Genomic DNA, 20283 nt, shown 5'->3' with positions numbered 1-20283 from the left:
ATTTGCTAAGACTGTCCTGGTATTTAAGGTACTCTGCTGGATTCCTTTTCATTTTTGTATTCTGACCTATCATGCAGACCGGAGACATATCAGTAGAGTACAGATCTTAGATTTTATTGACCTACATTTCAGTTTCAGACTTGCACTGTGAAGAGGACGGACTGCACCGGACAACTTTGATTCCACAAACAGCTTTATTGTATGTTATATGTTAAACAGTAGCCAAATACCATGTATTTCGTCACTTGGATTAGACTTCATCAGACAAGAATTTACATGACAAACAACCATTTATATATGCTGACCTTTTGTTTAAAATAACCAATAAGAATCTAGCAATGCTCATAAATATTAATGAATGTATGCATGTGCTAAATACAAATATAAATGTATGTAACATTGAACAGGTCAAAAATAAAATACTGTAATTCACAGATGTAAAATATAAAAAATATATATATATATATACCACTTATACAATAAGAAATAATGTCATAAAACAAATTTTTTTGTATATGTAAAAAACTTCGTAGCTACACTAATTTGATAATAGAGACTAATCTGTATTGAGAAATCACCAACAGTACTCCCATCTAGTGGTCAAGATTGGATGTACACTGAATTTCCATCCTGAATTTTATGCTCCATTAATAAATAGTAACTATTTTACATAGTACCCGAATAATTGATAAATATATATAGAAATCTATGAAGTATAAAAAATGTATGTATATATATATATATATATGGAATAAAATGCTGATAATATATAATATGCATATCCTAAATTAAATATATGAATAAATATATTGTAAATATGTTAAATATATACACAAATGTAAAAATATATATAAATGGATAATCACAAAACATAAAACAATGACAAACAATGAATTGATGATATAATATAAAAAAGTGTAAAATAGAATCGTGTATAGAATATATATGTGTACAGGCATGAAACATGTGATAATACTAAATAAAAAAAAATAAATAACTTGACATCAATGGTACTATTTTTATGAAATAGAGCAAGTATATAAAATCCCTCTATATTCTATACCAACACCTAGATCAAATGTGTAAAAAACATGTTGTATGATCTAAAAATACATCTAAAAAACTTGTAAAAAGTAATTGATGCAAAATGAACTATCGAAAATGTACCAGAAAATGTGTATATAAATATAGATATAATACTAGAATGATTATTGACATGAAAATGTTTTTGAGAAAAATGAACCTTGAGTTAATTTGTGGGGGCACTTCAGGAGAAGTAGATTATTCTGATGAATTAAAGAAAAAAAGTATATGGAACCCCCCATACACCCACAACTAAGAAATTTTGAAAAAATTATAGAAAATGAATTAAGAAAAGCAGTTAAAATTAATCATTTTGCTCCAAACCTTACAGTAGAAGAGTTTTCACTACTCAAGAGTTTAAAAGAAAACACTAACTTGAGAATTATGAAACCTGATAAAGGGGTGGATTGGTCCTTATGAGCTCTATCATGTATGAAGGCAAAATGTTCAATCTTTTACTGGATGAGTCTAAATATGATAATATCTCTATTAATGAGATTAACATTGGATATAAAAGGATTTATACAACATTATATGACTTATTTTTGGAGGGACTTATTGACTACAATATGTTTGAATTTTTATATAACAGCAAACCTAAAATCCCTTCAATCTTTGGGATTCCTAAAGTACATAAAAATTGTAGTGACCCCCCTCTACGTCCTATAGTGGCTGCAGAAGGTTCAGTTATTTCCCCTTTAGCTAAATATATAGATACTAAGTTAAAGGACACAATGGTTAGGGGCATTTCATATTTAAAGGACTCATGGGATTTTTTGGGCAAAGTTAAGAATATCATTACTACGAAGGACATTATTTTTGTGACCATAGACGTTATTGATTTGTTTGGCTCAATACCTCACAATATAGGAATGGATTGGTTTGAAGAAGCTATTAGGTCTTTCAAATCATTAACAGACAATGACATTCTTGTATGTGTCAACCTTATGGAACTAGTTTTGAAACATAACTATTTATTTTTTCAAGGTGAATATTTTCACCAAATAAGTGGTGTGGCCATGGGAGCAAGGTGTGCTCCAATATACGCCAATATGGTTTTAAATACATGGGAAGATAAATATATTTATAATGGGAGTTATAAAGACTGCTGGGTTGTATATAAACGTTTCTTAGATGATATTACTATATTTTGGAAGGATAGTTTTGACAGGCTAAACGATTTTATCCAGTATATCAACCAGACTACTGCTTTTTTAAAATTTACCCACGACATCAATGTAAATAGTATAAATTATTTGGACATCGCATTAGAAAAAGAAGGAGACCATTTGAAGTCAAGGGTGTATAGGAAAAAAACTTTTTCCAACTCTTACTTACACTATAAAAGTGCACACCCTTTACATCAGAAGAAGAGTATTGTAAAAGGCCAAATGGTGAGGATTTCAAGAATGACTTCTAATAATCAAGATTTTAGTGATGAAATTGATTTTTTAGTTAATATGTTTTTGGACAGAGGTTACCCCATAGATTTGTGTAATTGTATCAAAATAGAAGTCACAGAAGGGAGAAAGGTAGATTTGCACCTATATTGAGCTACCACCATCCTCCTATTGTTGCTAACGTTCAAGTATTAGGTTCATTAGAAAATAAGAAAAAAGATAAAATGTATACTCATTCATTTGTCACCCAATATAGTGGTGACGCAGGTATTGTAAAACAAGTGTTTTTTAAGGAATGGGACAAATTCCTTAATATTACAGACCTGAATTTTAACAAGTCGATTGATTCTTTTAATATTATTTTTAGAAAAGGACGCAACATTAAAGATTGGTTGATAGTCCAATATAGGGAAAATAAGAAAAGTAATAAAATTAAGGGTACCTATTCCTGTGGAATGTGTTCACAATGTTCATTTATGACTAATACACAAAAAATTTTAGTTCAAACAAGAGAAAAAGACATTGTTGGCAAAACATACAGCAATTGTAATTCTTTTGGAGTTGTATATATTGCTTTATGTGATATCTGCTCAGCCTTCTATGTTGGTAAGACCGAGAGAAAGATTAAAAGAAGGATTTATGAACATTTGAACAACATCAAAAAGAAGAATGAACACAATGCACTATATAAACACTTGACAATTTGCCCTTTGGCAAAATATAAATTTTTCATTTTAGATGAGGTAGCGAAAGATGAAAGAGGGGGCCTTTGGGAGACCCAGATAGAATATAGGGAATTATTTTGGCAAATTATTTTGGAGGCTAACAAATTCCCTGGGTTAAATGACAATATTTACCTTGCTCCAGTTTTAAAATTAAGGGCAGCTAAACTGTAATACTTTTTACTTTTTATTTTCATTTTCATGTCATACAAAATCATTTTTATATATATACATTTGATATATATTTACATTTATATTCATATTTTTATATATACACATTTGATACACATATTTACATTCATATTTATATTTATTTATATCTATATTTATATACACATTTTCTGGTACATTTTCGATAGTTCATTTTGCATCAATTACTTTTTACAAGTTTTTTAGATGTATTTTTAGATCATACAACATGTTTTTTACACATTTGATCTAGGAGTTGGTATAGAATACAGAGGGATTTTATATACTTGCTCTATTTCATAACAATAGTACCATTGATGTCAAGTTATTTATTTTTTTATTTAGTATTATCACGTTTCATGTCTGTACACATATATATTCTATACATGATTCTATTTTACACTTTTTTATATTATATCATCAATTCATTGTTTGTCATTGTTTTATGTTTTGTGATTATCCATTTATATATATTTTTACATTTGTGTATATATTTAACATATTTACAATATATTTATTCATATATTTAATTTAGGATATGCATATTATATATTATCAGCATTTTATTCCATATATATATATATACATACATTTTTTATACTTCATAGATTTCTATATATATTTATCAATTATTCAGGTACTATGTAAAACAGTTACTATTTATTAATGGAGCATAAAATTCAGGATGGAAATTCAGTGTACATCCAATCTTGACCACTGATGGGAGTACTGTTGGTGATTTCTCAATACAAATTAGTCTCTATTATCAAATTAGTGTAGCTACGAAGTTTTTTACATATACAAAAAAAAAATTGTTTTATGACATTATTTGTTATTGTATAAGTGGTATATATATATTTTTTATATTTTACATCTGTGAATTAAATTTATTTTTGACCTGTTCAATGTTACATACATTTATATTTGTATTTAGCACATGCGTACATTCATTAATATTTATGAGCATTGCTAGATTCTTATTGGTTATTTTAAACAAAAGGTCAGCATATATAAATGGTTGTTTGTCATGTAAATTCTTGTCTGATGAAGTCTAATCCAAGTGACGAAATACATGGTATTTGGCTACTGTTTAACGTATAACGTACAATAAAGCTGTTTGTAGAATCAAAGTTGTCTGGTGCAGTCCGTCCTCTTCACAGTGCATTTTTTGTTTACTAGCTTGTTTTTGCACTGCTCTTCATATTTTGGTTTATCAGTTTCAGACTTCTTACCCTTCAGAACTAACATACAACTTCCAGACCTGTTGTAGTCTGTCTATGTAGGTCTGGAGGGGGATGTTAAACATTGCCATCATTTGGAGGCCTTAGCCCAGCCTTTCTTTATGGTCGTCTATACCTGTCCTGCTGGCTGAGGCTGGTGGTGGGTATGTGAGCCTCACTGACATGAATGTGTGTGTCCTATGGACACACATTTGGGCCACCACATGTACTGCAGTGGGATTTGTCACCCTGTCTAGTACTGCCTAGTATGATGACACCAGTATTTGTTAAAGATTCCATGCTGCCCATATAGGTGTCCACTATCTGCTGCCATCCCATTCAGCAACCCAATTCTCTTGCATGCTCACGTCCATACCATAGATACAACAATCAGAACATACTACTCCATTCAGCAATTGACAGGAAGAGTGACTTACCTTGTGGCTGTGCCAGTATTGAGGATGGTGCTGGAGGGCTGACTATGTCAGATGCACATAGTACACTCCCTATACATGATAAAGCACAGGTAGTGTCATGTTTGATATCCCTTTTACTGTATGTGCAAGTCAGAGAGAAGTGTCATTCCCTCGGTCCCTACCATATCAATGTATGTGCTATGTGTTGCCTCTTTACCAAGGCCTGGCCATACTGGGCATGCATCCTTCTGCCTACATAGGCAGGCTCAGGTAGTTCCTCCTCCAAGTCTCTCTGTGCCTGTGATGGCCTTGGCAATGTTGGGGGGCTGTGTGGCCTTGCCCCGTGCTGTTCCTGCTGCAGCATTTTCCATAGGATCCTATTGTATAGCATGGCATATACTATTAACATTTGTGTACATGTAGCTGGAGAGCACTGCAGGGCTCCACCGGATATGTCCATGCCTGGAACCATGACTTGAGCATCCCAAACACATGCTCTATTATGATTCTGGTTTGTGTGTGTGCCTCATTATAGAGTTCTTGTTCAGGTGTGTGTGCATTTCTGAGGGGTGTCATCAGCCATGGCTCCAGTTCATAGCCAGCAATCTCCACTAGGTGGCCATATGATATGTCCCCACTGGCAAATGACTGGTACAGCTGTGTCATATGCCAGATGTGGAGGTCGTGACAGCTTCCAGGGCTGTCAGCACACACATTCAAGATAATGCCCTGGGCATCGCACATGACCTGGCAGTTGATGGAGGGGAAGCCCTTGCAGTTTATGTAGACCCTACCCAGCTCACCGGGTGGTGCTTTGATGTGTATTTGCGTGCAGTCTATAGCACCCACTACCTCAGGGAATTCTGCTATTTGGTGGAAGAGAAGCATATTGCTGGTCAACGCCTCACAGGTGTTGAGGAAATATATGTGCTCACCGGCATGTGCTGACATGGCATCCAGGAACTGGTGGAGTACCCCGGATGCTGATGCCTCTGAGATCCCCATGATATCCTCAGTTGCCCTGTGGAAGGTACCTGTGGCTAGAATTCTTAAGCCTACACATACCTTGGTATCCACTGTGATGGGTTCCCCTCTGTTGGTTCTGTGTGTGAGGCATGGCTGGCACAGCTCAACAATTTGCTGTAGAATGTCCCTGTCCACCCCATAGCGCTCCACTATCTCCAGCTCATGTAGCCTCTGGTAGGTTACCCTGGGTGTGTACACTGTTCTCCTTCTGCTCACTGTGGGTTGGTAGTCAGCATTTACATCCTCACCACCCTCAGCCTCTTGCACATATTGATGTATGAGAATGACAGCAGCCCCTAACATTTTGTTAGTTTTGTCAGGTAAAATTTCCCCATCTGTGTGCACTGGTTGTGTAGAGTTTGTAGGAAAAAACAGACTGGAAGGTGTTTGCATAGTTTATAGTAGTGTGCTAGGCTGTTCCATGTGTAATTGTCTGATTCTGATACAGTTCAGCTGCCATATACGCTAGTTCTCCTTGATTGCCTTCCTACTGCTGTTTTCCCTTCCCATTGCCTTCCCATTTAAGCCCTGAGGAGTGTCGTGCATACCCAGTGCTCCAATGAGAACAGCGCTGCTATTTCCTGTTTTTTTTTTTTTTTGTTTAAAACCTGGTGTTTGGTGTGCACACCCGTTTAGGCAATGTAAACAATGCTAGGCAGCCTCAGACACACCCCCTTCCTTAGCTGTGCTTAGCTAAGGGCAAACACGGGCCACAGAGCTCCAATAAGCTTATAGCATGCATGACACTCCCCCTTATGAGGTCATCCACCTCTTGGACTTATACAATGGTGTTGCTGTACCTACACAGTTGGGTGCAAGCTAACACTGAAAGGAAATCTGTGATTCAGTATCAATCTTACCACACTAACACTCAGCCTTCCCCCATAGCAACCACTATTCCCTGGTATTGTTGTCTTATGCATGCCATTAACTATTTTTCCAAAATGCTGATTTGGTTTTAAAAGCTTATTTCTAACTTTTTTTCTTGTTTTTGGCTGATTCTGTTTATGCACCTCTGCCATACACTTAAACGGCTGAGATGGGCCAAAAAAAATAAAGTTGTTTTTTATATTTTTGCAATTATTTTTCATGCCAATGGCCATATATTTGCCCATCAGCATGCCTACTACATTGAATACATGCTTTCTTTAGAGCTGTCATGCCTCCATTTTGTAATTTGCAGAAATTTATTTGGTTAGTAACCGAATACATTTCTGCAGGTTACACTATTCCTGCACAGATGCCTGCCTGCTTCCAGGATCACTAATTCACCTCATTTGCATAGTTTTCACCAGCAAATTAGGTAATTAGCATATAGCAGTGGTGTCCGTGTGGGAATAGTTTAGGCATACTAGTGCACGTGGCGGGGTTTCGTTCCTGGATCGCTCAGCGGCCATATTGTGTGCAGCAGCTCTTGCACTATTCAGGCACTCTGTGCAGAGCTTGCTGAATCCAGCCATCTGTGTTTTTAAACTAATATGTAGATATGAATTCTTACTTTATAAGGACTACATTCTTTCAAACTCTTTTAGATGAAAAATTTGATGGACAAATATGTCCACTGTACTATTATTGCTGCAGTACTCTGTGTTCTGATAATGTGCCAGTAGTGTGCTTTTGTATTTATTTTACTTTTGTTAAACAGGGAAGTGAGCTGGTCCTTTTCAGTCATGACCCAAGCTATATGACAAGGACATATATAATTTAACAGAATACATATAAAATATTTTATCAAATATAGAAGTTGTAGATGTAAAGGATTTATAATGCTGAAAATGGAAGACACACTAACAAAAAGTAGCAGTAAGCATAAAAAAATACATCGGCATAGCAGAGAAAATATTAAGTAGTTCTGTAACAAACAAGTTTCTAGCTCTGGTGAAGTTTAATTTAGTCTTCATTATACACGTACATAAATACTACTACTCATATGCTGGGAATGCACATGTTAAAGCAAACACCCAGCTGAAGCTCAGTGCCATTCCATTAGTATGAGGAGCAATGGGATATGGGGTTATTTTGATGCCAAAAGAAATATACCTGCAGAGAGTATCACCTCATCCTGCTTCAGAGCCTAAAAAGTACAATTCATATGTTTGGTCAACAATGAATCTGAAACAAGCTGAGTGTTGTGAAGCTTTGAAACTTCAGATTGCTATAATGTAACAGTATTATGCCTTTTCCCCCAGGAGTTCACAAATGCTCAGAGGACGGTGGTAAGTAGCAGGATGGTAGGCTGCAGCCATGGGTCAGAAACCAAAATGGACTGCATGCTAAACATATTACTGGGATTCATGGTTCAGCTACTGTTCTGCAAGGAAAGACTGTGACAAATGAGTTGTGAGATACAGAAGCTAAAGGAAGAGGGACTGCAGCTGAGAGCTGCTGTGGCAGAACACTCTAAATTGCTTGATTCACTGATAGATCTGCTCAGGTAATTGCAGGAGGAGGTCAGTATATTGTGCAGAGAAAAAAAGATGACCTACAAAGTGAAGTCGCAGAATTGAGGGTAGGGATTGTTCTAGAAAGGCAGGAAGGTGGTGATGCCATAGCATATGTGAGCCAGCAGCTTAGTGGCCTGTAAGAGCCTGAAATGAGCTTTAAATAGACAAAGCTAACAGAACTGATTTGGCACAATCCTTATGTAAGGCACTTAGGCACATTATTGTGAAGTTCCAAGTACAATGTAAAGCATTGACTCATTGAGCATGGTAGGATCCACAGATGACTGGTGCTATGGGGTAGCAGGTCTGCATGATGGAACGGTGTTCTGCCCTGCTGCATAAGAAAAGCGCAGAAAATAACAAACGTCTGTAGAAATCTACTAAGGCAGTCTGCCATATCTGATTCAGGTATCCTGCACAGATTACATTGGTGTGGCAGGAAAGGAAGAGCCTCTTTCCTTTTAAGGCTGAAGCCAAGGAATGCTATGAACAGGAGGTAGCACAACCTTTATTTAGGAATGCATTCTATTCCTTCACACAATATGAGCTGTCTGAGAAACAAAATTCTAAGTATGAGTATTCCTAATACAATCCACAGCTAACGGTCTTAAGTTAAAAAGATAAGAGAGATGGAAAAGCAGAAAGTGGAGATATTGAAGAGGCAATAGCTAACCAAAGTGGTAGAATACAGGGAAAAGATAAAGGTGGCACTGAAGATTGTGGGTGGCCAGAAAAGCATTACTGTGAGCAGTAGAAAGAAAGAAGTTCAGACTTAGGGAAGTGAAACTGACAACTTAGGCTGAAGTGGTGGTGGTGGCATGGTAGAGTGAACAATGTGAAATGTCAGGAGAAGGTCCCAGATGGAGACTGGTGAGTGACAACTGAGGGAAGGTGGGTGAAGGAGACAAGCATCAAAAGAAGGAGAGGGGTGTAAAGCATGTATGGGACAGTGAATGTCAGAGTTAGTAGATGTTTTCTGAAATGCGGAGTCACGTAAATTACTGCTAGGAAGAGGGGAGCACTCTAAGCCATTGATGAGACCCAAGGACTTTTTAACCTAATTCCAGAGAAGTGGGAATGAAAAGAAGGAGAAAACTGAATGGGAAATGATGGGATGTTAGAGGGCTTGAATGTAAAAACGTGTGATGTGACAGGATTAAATAGTCCCATTAAAAGAACAATAGTTTCTGAAAGTCTTAGCAGAGAGACCAGAATCAGTTTGATGTGCTGCAGGAAACTAAACTAGGGAATGCAGAAAGAAACATAAATGGGAGGGGTAGAATGTAATAGTGGAGTCATTTAGTAAGGGGGTTGATGGAAGGAGCAATAGTTTCTGAATGAGGGTTTGTGGTTAATAGAAAGAGGACTTGAGTAGGACAAGAATAGATGGTAAATGTTAGTGAGGCAAGATAAGAGGAGAAAAGGTTGTTATGGAGTCAGTGCATTGGTCAAAACAGGGATGGAATATGGTATGCACTAATTATTGATGGTTCTAGCAAAGTGATTCAGAGGACTGTTAGGTTGGTGACTGGGAGATCTTGAATGTGGTGATTAAGTCTTTGTTGGATAGGCTGCATGGAGTGAATGAGTAAACAGAAGTTGTAGGGGGGTGGTAGTGAATAGATGGGGTGGGTATATATATTAAGACTGTGTAAGCACAGGAGAGATAATCTATACACAGTAGATAGGATACATTTAATTCAATTGGAAATTAAAGAATTTAATAAGGGGGTAGGGGTGGGGTAAGAATTTTATAGATAAAGACAGGGGTATATCTGGCCATGACACTGTGCGAATGGAACTATGGTGAGAGTTAGATAGACTCACTGGAAATGGACTGCTTTGGCTTGGATGAGCAGGGACCAGAAGTAGTAGATGAGGGAGAAAGTGGACCAGATTGTCAAGGAACATCTTGTGGAGGAAGGGAAGGATAATGATGGTGATGTTGGACAAGTTAAAAGGGGCAAGGAGGAGAAGGACTATGGGAAGAAAGGCTGTGGAGGAACGATAAGAAGATGAAATGGGAGAGGGAGTGACAGACAGTCCATCTGCCAAGGCTGCAAAGTGAGAGGACTTGTGAATATTATTGTACTGAAGTCAGAATTTAAGTGAAAAGATGAGGGATTTTTGGAAGTAGAACTGGTCAGGGGAAGGAATATATAGTAGGTTAAAGGTTTTAGATAGAGAAGCTATTGCCCTCAAAGTTATAAACAATAGAGGAAGGAGAAAACAGTAAGAATATGGGCAAAGAAACAGAGCCGAGGAATACAGGGATCAGTTGAGACAGTTATTAAAATTCTGTGCGAATTTGTATAAGTCAGCTGAGGGTATCAGAGGAGGAAATATGAGAGAGAAGATTATGGGAGCAGAAGCTTTTAGAAAAAGTAAGAAACCACAAAAAGCAGGGTGAAACAAACCAATAATCCAAAAGTAATGGAATGGATGAAGACCAAGAAGCTTGAATATTCAAAGTTTTATTCCACAACAGTCACGATCAGAAGTTAAACCACATAAACAGCAAAGGAAAGGCCACAGCATAAACGCTATTATTCCAACTGCGTTTTCGTTTATATCCCAACACTTCATCAGATGTACTTTATTAGACTAATACATCTGCTATTTATACCCCATTTAATGAATCAATTAAAGAATTCCCTCCAAATTCTTAATAGATTAAAACTTTTTAAAAAAACATCTTCCAAATTAACTGAATGTCTTTGTTATTATGGACACATTTTAATATGTATAAAACAATTCTAGGAATTCTAGATTCAAAATAAATTCAGCAATAATATATGGCATTATGTAAAAACAATGCATTTATAGTATATATTCAAAATAAAGAACTGTATAAAATTTCAGTTGCTTAGATCATGAACAGACGAAAATAGCCTGTACTTATCTGCCATCTAGTGGCTGTTTGTCAATATTGCTACTAAGTGTTAGTTTTTCTATAAAATGTAACCATAGTAATACACAACTTTAATAAATTAATTCCTGCTAATTCATAATTATTGTATAGCTAAAACCCACAGGAGTTAAACTTTATTTATGTATAAATATTATTTAAAATCTTTAAAAGGATAAAAATTATATAAATAATAAAATATATATAAAATATTACACTAAACACAAGTTTATTAAATACATTCAAGTATATGTTACAATTTAGCTGCCCTTAACTTTAAAATGGGTAATATACTTGTATATTCATTCAAACCCGGCGGGTTTAAAGATTTTAAATAATATTTATACATAAATAAATTTTAACTCCTGTGGGTTTTAGCTATACAATAATTATGAATTAGCAGGAATTAATTTATTAAAGTTGTGTATTACTATGGTTACATTTTATAGAAAAACTAACACTTAGTAGCAATATTGACAAACAGCCACTAGATGGCAGATAAGTACAGGCTATTTTCGTCGGTTCATGATCTAAGCAACTGAAATTTTATACAGTTCTTTATTTTGAATATATACTATAAATGCATTGTTTTTACATAATGCCACATATTATTGCTGAATTTATTTTGAGTCTAGAATTTCTAGAATTGTTTTATACATATTAAAATGTGTCCATAATAACAAAGACATTCAGTTAATTTGGAAGATGTTTTTTTAAAAAGTTTTAATCTATTAAGAATTTGGAGGGAATTCTTTAATTGATTCATTAAATGGGGTATAAATAGCAGATGGATTAGTCTAATAAAGTACATCTGATGAAGTGTTGGGATATAAACGAAAACGCAGTTGGAATAATAGCGTTTATGCTGTGGCCTTTCCTTTGCTGTTTATGTGGTTTAACTTCTGATCGTGACTGTTGTGGAATAAAACTTTGAATATTCAAGCTTCTTGGTCTTCATCCATTCCATTACTTTTGGATTTTAGAAAAAGTAAAAACTGAATGGGAAGTTACTAAAGTTGAGATTTTATCAGCAGTTCATTATATGAAAAGAGGGAAGGTAGAGGGGCCAAGGGATTTCATACCGAGTTTTATAATTTGAAGTAAAAGAGGCTGCATTTGTATACGATCATGTAAAATAAACTAAAATGATTGCAACTAGGATTGTGTTGTGTGGTTTGTTTTCATTTATATAAATGTAGGATTGCTTATGTCATAAGCGATGGTTTAATAAAGATGTTTCTTGTTTAAAAAAGGGGCAAGAATTGAATAATTTATGTAATGTTGTTTAGGTTATATGATATATAGCAATATATGTGAAGTATAATGTTTGTTAATGTTAATTTAATACAATTTGGTTACTTTTGCTTAAATGTAAATTTGCCTATGTCACAAGTGATGATTCAATAAAGGTGTTTAGCAAAAAAGATAATAAATAAGGTGTAGGATAGGCAGAACTTTGAAAGCACATGGCACAAGGTGGTTGTAGTTTTGGTACCCAAGGGCATGAAGAATTATGCTGATCTAGCCAGAAATTGACCTACTTCCCCAGTCAGTGCTTGCATCCCAAGATATAGATCCTTTTCCCTAATCAATGCTCACACTCACTAGATATTGATCCTTTTCCTTAATCAATGCTCACAGTCACCAGATATTGATCCATTTTCCTAATCAATGCTCATACTCACTGAATATTGACCACTTTTCCTAATCAATACTCACACTCGCCTTATGTTGACGTATTTTCCTAATCAATGCTCAGATCACCAGATATTGATCCTTTCCTTAATCAGTGCTCACACAAACTGTATATCAACCATTTCCTTAATCAATGCTACACAGGCCAGATATAAACCCATTTCCTAAACCATTACTAATATTTTATGCATAGGTATAAAAAGCATTCATTAGAAATAGACATGGTCTTGTATAAAACAAGGACATATATAACACAGAAAAAACTGTAATATTACCCACAATTTCTAGAAGAAAAGAAGAGACAGCATAACTACAGAAATATTAGAAATGGGGAAGGTGGTTGATAATGAAATATACCATGATATGTCAGTAGTAGAACAACCATGAAAATATCAATACACATACGACTGAGAAGTGAAATAATTAGGAAAATGAAAAGGCTGGGGCTGCTTGGACTGTTATAAGGAGTACTAGTTTTGGATAGATGACGAGAGAGAGAGAGAGAGAGAGTGAAGAAACTGTAACATAGGGAGGACAGTAAAATACTGGTTAATCTAATTAGAAAGAAGAAGAGATTGACTCTTGTCAACTTAGAACCTGTGACCTGTGATTGATATAATTTATGTGAACGAAGTCACTCCTTGTGATTAAGTGAACATTCTAGGTATATAAGCAATATTTAAAATTTGTTTTTGATTTTGGGATTTGATTTGATTTTGTTCCTAGGAAAAATTTGCTGTTCCAAAACACATACACACAACACAAGCACACCAAACAAACAGCAATCCACACACATACACCTAAACTCTTACACCTAACCCTACACTAAACTATACATACACCACTAACTATCCACTTACCTTAACCCAAACCCTAACCCTAAGGTCTGTCACTATCGCACAGTCACCTCACCCGCGCCCTAACCCTAACTCACCTACCCTGCCCTAACCCTCACGTCCACACAATCGCACACTTACCTGACCCATGCCCTAACCCTAACTCACCTAACCCGCCCTAACCCTCACATCCACACAATCGCACACTTACCTGAACCCAACCCGTAACTTTCCACCACAGCGCTGAAAATACCGAAGCAACAGAAACGGAAAACCGAATTCTTTCCCTAGGAAAAAAATTTGGTTTTCTGTTTCTTCCATATTTTCAGCATTCGCTGAAAACGGGTCGATATTAGAACACTCGAAATTTTGAACGTTCGGTGTTCTAATATAGACCCTGTCACACATGTGGTGTTATAGTCAGCACAGAGGTGGCACTCTGGGAACATTTATATCTGGGTGATATGGGAAGTTACACAGTGGGCTCAGCTGTCATGAAATTACAGTGGCTATAAAAAGTTTACACACCCCTGTTAAAATGCCAGCTTTTTGTGATATAAAAAATGAGACCACAATAAATCATTTCAGAACTTTTCCCACCTTTAATGTGACCCATAACCTGTACAATTCAATTGAAAAACAAACAAATCTGTTAGGGAAAAATATAAAAAGTAAAAAACGTACAATATGCTAGTTGCATAAGTCTACACACCCTTAAACTAATACCTTATTGTGTCTGCACACCTTTAAACTAATACTTTGTTTAAGCACCTTTTGATTTAATTACAGCATTTAGTCTTCTTGGATAGGAGTCTATCAGCATGGCACATCTTGACATGGCAATATTTGCCTACTCTTCCTTGAAAAAGCGCTCCAAATCTGTCAGATTGCAAGGGCATCTCTTATGCACAGCCCTCTTCAGATCACCCCACAGATTTTCTATTGGATTTAGGTATGGCTCTGCCTGGACCATTCCAAAACTTTACTTTTCTTCTGATGAAGCCATTCTTTTGTTGATTTGGATCTATGCTTGGGGTCATTGTCGTGTTGAAAGGTGAAATTCCTCTTCATCTTCAGCTTTCTAGCAGACACCTGATGGATTTGGGCCAAAAGTGACTGGTATTTGGAACTATTCATACTTCCCTCCACCTTGACTAAAGCCCCATTTCTAGCTGAAGAAAAGCAACCCCAAAGGATGATACTGCCACCACAATGCTTCACTGTCGGGATGGTGTTTTTTTGGTGATGCGAAGTGCTGTTTTTGCACCAAAGGTACCTTTTGGAATTATGTCCAAAAAGTTCAACCTTGGTCTCATCAGACCATAACACATTTTCCCACATGCTTTTAGGAGACTTGATGTATTGTTTTGTGAATTTTAGCCAGGTCTGGATGTTTTTCTGTGTAAGAAAAGGCTTCCATCTTGCAACCCTACCACCATAGTCCAGACATATGGACAATACAGGAGATTGTTGTCACATGTAGTACACAACCAGTACTTGCCAGAAATTCCTGCAACTCTTTCAGTGTTGCTGTAGGTCTCTTGGCAGCCTCCCTGACCAGTTTCTATCTTGTCTTTTCATCAATTTTAGGGGGACATCCAGTTCTTTGCAACGTCACTGTTCCATATTTTCTCAACTTTTTGATGACTGTCTTCACTGTGTTCCATGGTATATCCAATGTTGTGGAAATTTATTTGTAGCCTACTCCTGACTGATACCTTTCAACAATGAGGTCCCTTTGATGCTTTATAAGCTCTCTGTGAGTCATGGTTTTTGCTGTAGCAGGCAACTGTGTAAATGTCAGGAAAATCCTACTAAGACAGCTGAACTTTATTTGGGATTAATCAGAGTCTCTTTAATTGGTGGCAGGTGTGTACCCAAGAAGACTAAATGCTGTAATTAAATCAAAAGGTGCTTCAACAAAGTATTAGTTTAAGGGTGTACACACTTATGCAACCAGCGTATTGCATGTTTTTTTATTCTTTATATTTTTCCCCTAACAGATTTATTTGTTTTTCAATTGAACTGCATAGGTCACATTAAAGGTGAGAAAAGTTTTTAAATGATTTATTGTGGTCTAATTTTTTATATCACAAAAACCTGGCATTTTAATAGGGGTGTGTAAGCTTTTCATATCCACTGTATGTTAGGAGTAGGTAATGAGGTTCATTACATTGACTGTTTCAGAATCCTCCTTAGACTTGTACCATTTGCATACCATCAAGACTTTTAAGGAAAATTTTAGTATATCTTATTGCCTTATCAAGGCTAGAGCTTGAAGTTATGATAGAGGATAGCAATATCTGTGATGGTATATACTATATATATATATATATATATATATATATATATATATATATATATATATATATGTGTGTGTGTGTGTGTGTGTGTGTGTGTGTGTGTGTGTGTGCGCGCAACTGAATATATGTATATGTGTATGTATTTGATGTCTAATCTCCATTTACTGATTAGGTTTTGCTACCCAAGTTTTTTTTGTGCGTGTTGCTGTTAGCATTGCACTATGTACCATTACATCTATAGACACATTTAGGTCACTGAGAATATTATCTAAGTCTATTTTTCATAATTATATCATTTATTGCATCATAATTTTCATAGGCAAATTCAAAAAAGAAAGATTTTGTTTTTGACTGAGATTGTTTTACTCTTAGGCAGAAGAGTAGCTAGCTGTTCTGGCAATCGGTGCCATCCCCTGATCTGCCAACCCCCACTACCACTATAATCACTGTCCTCTGCTCTTTCAACACTGAAAGTGCTGCAGCTCTAAAAAAAAAGAAAAACCTCTTCTTGCGTTTAAACTTATGCAATTACTGCAGTTTATACTACATATTAAGAGTAAAGTGCTTCAGTTCTGACCACAAATTTAAATATCAACCTTCAGAAATGAATGCTGGTAATACTTTTCACTGAAGACAGATCAGCATCTGCTGATCTCACCCTCTAACAATCTGTGACTGGGGCAACTGCCCTCTCTACCCCACCCTATTTATATATTGTTATCCTGTGCGTTCATAAACATTTTGTACATTGTTGAAACGTATTATGTTTAGTAAAACACCATTCATCACTAAGATTCATATACATGGATCATGTTAATGAAGACTAAAAAGTGACATACAGATGAATATATAGGTGTACATAGTACATAGTGGTGTGTTGTACAAACTGGTCCTCCAGATTGGGATGAGCCATTAAGTAGCATGGTACATAGTGTAATGAAGAACAGCAACATAGAAAGCAGTGGCAGACTATAATAGGAGTAAATTGGGTGGCTATCTAGGGCCCATAATTTCTGGGGGACTCACCGTCAGCCAACAAAACAATTTAATTAAAACTCATTTACCCCTATATTGCAATCTTCAATTTGTTTGTTTGTGTCTTTCGGCTTTTCCCGGTTAGGGGTTGCCACAGCGGAACTCCGGTCCGCTAATGATTGGCAGTAGAGTTTTACGTGCTGGCTTGCCGGGCCTAATGCACAACCTTTAACGAAGGAATGCCCGTTCACGCATATCGCCACACAGAAGACGCTCTAACTGAGAATCGAACGGGCAACGTCTAACTGTGAGGCGACAATGCTACCGCAGCACCACCACCGCAGTCTACAAAAGTAAAAAAAAAAGTCTCTTTCTTTTTTATAGACTGATGTCCAATAGAGGAAGTAGTAAAAAGTACAAGTCCCCCCAACACACACAGTACAACCAATAGTAGCAGAAAGCACAGAAGTTCTAAAGGAAGTATTAGAAAGTACAACCCCAATACAGGACCATGGAAGGTCGAGTTTTGAATGGAGTTCTTGAAATTTAATTCAGTGAGTATGGATCTGGTCATTGAATAAGCACTGACCTGTTCCTCAAACCAACACTGAAAATTTAATTTGATCAGCACTGATTTTGTTCATCTGCTGCAGATCATCTTGTCTGGATCTTGGCTGAAAAAACTCTGCAGATGAAAGTATGAGATTTCCTTCTACAAGTAAGGTAGATGTATATGTGTGTGTGTTTATGTTTTATATGTATATATATATATATATATATATATGTTTTATATGTATATATATATATATGTTTTATATGTATATATATATATATATATATATATATATATATATATATATCTACTTCAAAACATTGAAATCTCATAACATTGAATTTCAAAACACTGAGACCATAAATTTGAAAACCCAAAACACTGAAAATCCAAAACAATGAAAACTCAGAACACTGAAACTTTGTTTCATAAGACTGAAAACTGCAAGGCGCATGTAAATAATATCCCCTTCACCTATAACAACACTACGTTTCTGCAGGGAGGCAAGCCCCACCTGCACCCCCCCCCCCCGGTAAATTAAATATACCAACTCCAAGATCACACTACAGTGGAAAAAAGTTAATTTCTTAACCTCACTATATCGCGATCACCATATAGAATGTAAACATAATCCCTGGGATTCAGTAAAGCTTTTTTTCTGTGCCAGAATAGTGCAGCTGCTTCTGCATGGACTATGGCTGCCGAGCGATTCAGTAAACAAGGCTGGGGGACTGCACAAGTCTGTTGAAACTATTCTGGGGTGAACACCACTGAATAATGGTAATTACCTCATTTGCTGGTGAAAACCATGCAAATGAGGTGAATAAGCAATTTAGTAAGCAGCAGACATCCATGACAGAACCAGCATCCATTACAGCAATGTATTTGGTTACTGACAGTGTTAATTTCTGCAAAAATGAAAACAGGGGCATGACATCTCAAAGTAAAGCATGTATTATAACCATTAGGCATGCCAATGGCCAAAAATATGGCCATTGTCAATGGAAAAGAGTTGCAAAATTATAAAAATTAAAGTTATTTTTTGGCCGATTTCGGCCATTTAAGCATAGCGCAGTGGCGCACAAATGAGATCATGCCGAAAATAAAAAAGAAATGTGAAAAGACAATTTTAAGTGAAATCTGCATTTTGCTGTTATAGTGTGTAGCATTCAGAATCAAAACAATAACAGGTAACATTGGCTGCTAGGGATAAAGGCTTCAGTGTAGTGGTGTAACAAGGGACTAAGGCAGTTGGGTATGTAAATGAGCAGAATTTACTGAATCACTAAATGGGAGACCATTGTCTGGTTGCATCTAACCATGTAGGAGCTATAAGGCAGTGGTGTAAGTAGGAGAAGCAGCTGACATAAAAAGGGTGTGTGTCATGCTTGGTGTAATTACATTGAAGCTCCACACCTTCCATTTGAGTTTAGCTAAGCACAGCTAAACAAGGAGATGTGTCTGAGGCTATATTTGCTTATTCCATGAAATGAGGAGCCTGTTGCATTCAGGGAAGGCCATTTCTGCTTAAACGTGTTTACTAGCTAAACATGTTTGCACAGCATGCACCAGGTCTGAAACAAACAAACAAAAAAAAAAATGGAAGTAGCAGAACTGTTTACATTTGGGGAGCACATTTGCGCGATGCGCCTCGAGGTTTAAAAGGGGTGGAAATAGGAAGGGAAACATTTTTTTTTAAAAATGGGAAATAGCAGAATAAAAGCAATCAAGTACAAATAACATAGCTAGCAGGTGGAATGCATCATAGTCAGCCAATCATTCAGGCAGAATCTGCAGCACAACAGTATAAACTATGCAAAAACCTGGCAGTCTGTTTTTGCACCATTAGTATACACACTCGTGGGAATTTTAACCAACAAAATGTTTGGGGCTGCTGTTGCTTTTATACAACAGTATGTGCTATTGGCTGAGGGTTGTGAAGAGGATAATGCTGACAACCACCCCAGACTGAGGAGGAGGAGGAAAAGAGTGCTCAGACCCAGCGTAACCTACCAGGGGCTACATGATCTGGAGATAGTAGAGTGCTACAGGGTGGACAGGGACATACTTCAGCAACTAATCAAGCTGTATCGGCCTCACCTCAGACCCAGAGCCAACAGAGGGGAACCCATCCCAGTGGATACCAAGGTATGTGTAGCTTTAAGAATACTAGCTACAGGTACTTTCCAAAGACCTACTGGGGACATCATGGGGGTCTCACAGGCATCTGCATCCAGGGTAATCCACCAGTTCCTGGATGCCATACTACCACAGGCCAGTGAGCACATTTACTTCCCAAGCACCCTTGAGGAGAGGACCAGCAATATGCACCTCTTCCACCATGTAGCAGACTACCCGGAGGTACTGGGTGCCATAGACTGCATGCACATTCACATCAAATCACCACCTGGTTTAGAGGGGAGGGACTACCTAAACTGCAAGAGCTTTCACTCCATCAACTGCCAGGTCATTTGCAATGCCCAGGGCATTATCATGAATGTGTGTACTGGCAG

The sequence above is a fragment of the Protopterus annectens genome, chromosome 6.part0 (assembly GCF_019279795.1).
Source record: "Protopterus annectens isolate FY-2018-M chromosome 6.part0, PAN1.0, whole genome shotgun sequence".
NCBI classification, from domain to species: Eukaryota; Metazoa; Chordata; order Ceratodontiformes; family Protopteridae; genus Protopterus; species Protopterus annectens.
The sequence above is the reverse complement of the archived record's forward strand: the minus strand, read 5'-3'. Positions refer to the sequence as shown.